This window comes from Raphanus sativus, unplaced genomic scaffold (genome assembly GCF_000801105.2).
Source record: "Raphanus sativus cultivar WK10039 unplaced genomic scaffold, ASM80110v3 Scaffold2083, whole genome shotgun sequence".
Classification (NCBI taxonomy): Eukaryota; Viridiplantae; Streptophyta; class Magnoliopsida; order Brassicales; family Brassicaceae; genus Raphanus; species Raphanus sativus.
The window spans coordinates 12,307-17,492 of record NW_026617392.1 but is presented as its reverse complement, the minus strand read 5'-3'; the positions used below and the strand labels follow the sequence as shown (position 1 = coordinate 17,492).

Here is a 5,186-nt window from a genome sequence, read left to right as displayed (position 1 = left end):
TTTTATAAATTTACTTGATTTTCAAACTATAATATTTATTTGAGTTACAAAGAAAGAATATATGATTTTGTTTAAGAAGATTTATGTGCAATAATGTTTTATATTTGATACACTAAAAACTATGCTAAACAAACACTTGTTGGAACAATCCAAGATATCACATAATAGTGTTTTTATACAATATTGGAGTTATGATAACAAATATTTATGAAATTTTGAATTTTATTTATATAATTATAAAGTATAACAAACCATTATTCATAATACATCATAAGAATAATACCAAAAGATTTGATCAAGATAACTAAATCGAGACATCATGAGATGATGAACTTTCCACTTCAGCAGAACATCTGTTCCAAACCTCATTAATTTTGGAAGAAGCTGAGAAGAAAAGCGTTTAAGTTGATAAAATCGAAAGCATCAACTTATTAATTTCCATGTACATTCTTTCCACCTCTTACTACCTTCAGACAACACTCTCTGAAACAATGTTCATTCCGTAAGAATCTCTTTAAGAACATCGCAACCACATTTTTCCCTTATCAGTGGACACCATATTTTCCATGCAGGTTCCAATATACGTTTTGTATCTTGGTGGGAGGTTCTCTAGCATATAATTATTGTAATCTTCTGAAGCCGGTGATATTGCATCCAATGCATCAAACTCGCGACCAGGATTGACGCAATGGTTCATTGTAATATCTTCTTGACACAAACTTGGATACACATATGATACTAAAGTGGTGATTATGAAAAATGCCACGAAAATTGTCTTAGTTTCCATTCTGTATGATTAAGTATTTAAATTTTTAAAATTGTTTTGTTTTTCCTGTTACCAATGATTTATAAGTGTATCTATTTATAGTAATCAAGTGATTTTCAATGTTATTGATGGTGATTTTTATTAATTAACAAAATAACATTTTAGTTGTTTTGTAACAACATAATTTCTTTATTAATTTAGTTAGCTCTAAGAGTAACATTTTTAAATTGATTTCTATGTTTCAGGCATTGCTTGTAATTAAATACTCACTATGTTTCATGTGTCTTTAAAGTTTTGCATAAAAGTTAAGAAATTTGTAACTTTGGTTTATACTTATTAAATATAATATTTTATTTTGATTTATTAACAAATGAACTAAATAGAGCAAATGAAAAGTTAGTTTAAATATGTATGAAAAATGTATAATGACACTTGTAAAAAAACATCTAAAACAGAATTACATTTAATATGAAACGTAGGGATATTTCACATAAATAAAAAATTGTAACTAATGGAAACTTGGTATACGTTTCTTGAAATAATTTACATGGTCTACAAATGATGATTATTAGAACCAAAGAAAATATGTAAATGAAGAATTTATTTTTTTGCCAAGAATTGTAAAGAGCTTTGTCTACTCTTGTCTAATAGTGAACTTAAATGTAGGCAAGTGTTGTTGGGGTCAAATAGTGACTTTTTTTAGTTAGTTGTGGTTGGCTTTTGTTGGATTTGGTTTGCACTATCCTCACGAGAAAAAAAAAATATTATATTCTCTTCTCTCACCTTCTTGAATCTCATCCATCTTCACTTTGTTGTGTGTTGTGTGTGTGTGTGAGAGAGAGAGAGAGAGAGAGAGAGAGAAGAGAGAGAGAGAGAGGAGAAAGAGAGAAGAGAGAGAGAGAAGAGAGAGAGAGAAGAGAGAGAGAGAGAGAGAGAGTTTTGGTATACCCAAGGATTTACAGTTTAGTGTTTATGATTTATTCAAGAGTTTAGGAATATATCCAAGAATTTAGGTTTTGTGTTTGAATTTTTACCCAAGGTTTAAGTTTTGTCCAAGGATTTAGGATATAGTGTTTAGTGTTTATACATTTACTCTTTTGTGACGGTTTTAAAATTGTTAAATAAAATTCATCTTTTGGTAGCTACTAATACTTTTCATTTATTTTAAAAAACTTATACACAAATTATTAATTTTATTTACTATTTTTAAAAAAGTTGTACATTAATTGGCAAACTATGATTAGTTGGTAATTCACCCAAGAAAAGTTCATGATAAATATTAAACTAGAACAACATTCTCATATAAATCAAAATTGTGGTAGTTAATAGATAATCGGTGAATTAAAGAATTACATTTTATATTTTTCAAAAAAAGAAAAGTTTACGATGAGGGGGAGAGAGAGAGAAAGAGAAAGATAACTACGATCCACTTATGCACTTATAATAATAACGTAACATATAGTATATGAATTAGACATAATGATACATAGAGATTGAGAAAGAATTCTAATCTACTTATATATTTATACTAATAGCTAGACATGTAATATATGAATCATATGAATGCCGCCCGCCGATATGATCGTAATTACCTTTTTATCTTTTTCAAAAATTAAAAGGTTTATGATGAGAGAGAGGGAGAGAGACTTATATGTGGAGAAACCTAAATGAGTAAGATACAAAGATACAACGATAGTGAAATATAAATTACGATCCACTTATGCACTAATAATAATAGCTATACATGCATATATAAATCATATCGATGACACTCATATTAGAGCTTTTCAGAAGAATTCTGAAAATTATCTAATTTTCTGAAAATTCCTCTATATATTAAAAAGAAGTCAATTTGCGAGATGACACTCATATAGAGTTTCTCAGGAGAATTCTCTTAATCTTATTGGTTGATTTTTTAGAATTTCTTTTTTTTTAATCATCGACAACATAAAAAAGGAAAGTAACACAAAATACTAACCTTATTATATATTACTTCCGCAAGAATACTAATTAATACATGTATTAATAAGTTTCCTTATTACAAATATGGTAAATCATTCATTCTTGCTATCATATTGATTACATTGCTTAATGCGATTTAACGATTTGTATCTAATTAGGTTGTTTGTTTTTATTAACTTACCTTACTAATATTGATTACTTGCGCAAGTTAAAATCATATAAATGCATATCATTTTATGACAATATAAATATAATTATTTCCTTAAACAATTTCATTATGAAAATTAAATATGTAATTTTAATTATTTATTACATAAATAATTAATATATAATTAAAATATTATTAAAATATAATTAAAATATTGTTAAAATATAATTAAAATAATGAATTCTGTAATATTTAACCCGCGGGTCCCGCGAATTACCTGCAAATTTGGGCGGAGCGGGTGCAGGTATTTTGAATCTTTCATTGCGGGTCATGCGGATCGAAATTATGAGTCAAAAAACTAGGTGACCCGCGGGTTGGCTGGACGGACGGAGTGGATCGATCCGCAGACCCAGCTCTATCCGTATAATTTGAATATGTACAATGTCCGCACAGGGTGCGGACCGGCCACCTAGTATAAGATTACTTCGGCTAATTATCATCCCCAGGTGCTGCTGGAGGAACAAGCTTGGGCATCTTTGTACCGCCAGCATGTTCTGCATCTGCTCGATGTCGACTTCTGATTCCTCAACTGTTTGCAAATATTGACCAGGAAAGGTTTACAAGGAAAAGTATTCATGTTCCATAAATCAGAAATCGAATGACAATCCTCAAAGGAACACTATAGCATAAAAATAAAAGAAATTATAAACTAAAACTGCTTATAAATAAAATAAAAACAAAAACATCATTACACAATTTGAAAACACTAAAATACTGTTTGAAATCTCTATAATATTATTTGAGAAGTCAGTTTCCTATGTGTCGCGCTCACGTTAACTCTCACGGTGGTTGATTACAATGATACCCTTAATGAATCAAATATATATCTAATTATCATTATTATATGCCTATTTTATATTTTTCCTTTTTTATTTAGGTTTCCTTTTTATTTTTTATTTAAAATAACCTATATATCTAAGAAAAATTAAAAATTAAAAAAAAACGAAAATACATTTTATATATAATGTAATTCATAAAAAGGAAAGTTCACAAGATAATCTTGATTTTAATTCTTAAGAGAGTTAATTTTGAGATATTCTTAATGAAATAAAAATATTACATCTAATTTAGTTTGATTTTTAAAATTTTCAAAATATAATATATTATAAAAAAGAAAAGTCTAAAATTTTTAAAAACTGAATTTAGAAACGAAAATATATGTACATATAATATGATTTCATTAAAAAGGAAAGTTCACAAAATAGAGTTATTCAATTTAATTTTTTTTAAATAACATAAAATTTACTTTTGAAGTAGTAAAATAAATTATTTATATCTATACTTTCTTTGCTGGAAAACTATATTTTCATATAATTTGATTTCATAATAATGAATTTCACACATATAAATAATCTTGATATTAGAAAAAAAAAAGAAATTGTATTTGTTTTGACAAATTTTTTGAATAATCAAAATATATATTTTCAAAGTGATTATATAAAATAATTAAGTAACGTAAATTGATATAATATAATTTCTTAAAAGTAATCACAAATAGTTTTACTGCTTATTTTTAAGAGATAATAAAATACAAAATAAATTTCAACAATAAACACATTTTAATCAAATAATTATAAAATATTTTTTGATCAAAGAATAGAATAACACTAATTTTTTTAACGAGGTAGGTATTATATTTTGTCATAATTAAAAAAAATTTCTTAGCATTTATTTTCCTTTTTAATTTTATGTTTTATGTTTGTGGAACTTAATATAACCATAATAGAAATACCCTAGAAAATCTGAGTTTTCATTTACAAGATTATTTAAAATATTTTTTTAATTTAAATAAATTTCACTTTACCATTCAACATATCCAAAGCATAAAATTATGTAAAATTTATAAAATAATTTTATTTATTAATTACTTATATTTATAACTTAATATTGTTCATCACTTTATCTTCTAATATTTGTTGAAAAAATTAACATATAATTTGATAAATATTACCAAAATATATACACATTTAACTAAACGATAAATAAAATAAAATTTGACTTAATCATATAAAAAATAATTATATTTCAGTTTTCATTTGAAAAAAAAAATGTTTAACTTAGTATACTCACAACATGAGTGGTTTGATTAATCCAACTTATATCTAAAATCATAGATTTAAATACAATAAGATTATATAACTTTATAATAACATTTTACTTATTTTATAAATATAAATTATAGGATAAATCAAAACATATTAACAAGTGAAAATAAAATATTAATCAACTGTCAAAATTTAGTTATTTTGT

At 25.3% G+C, this 5,186-nt stretch overlaps 1 pseudogene; it reads right to left on the bottom strand.

Moving 5' to 3' along the window:
• Window positions 1-304: 304 nt before the first annotated feature.
• Window positions 305-787, bottom strand: LOC130505198 (protein DOWN-REGULATED IN DIF1 11-like; annotated as a pseudogene).
• Window positions 788-5,186: the final 4,399 nt, after the last annotated feature.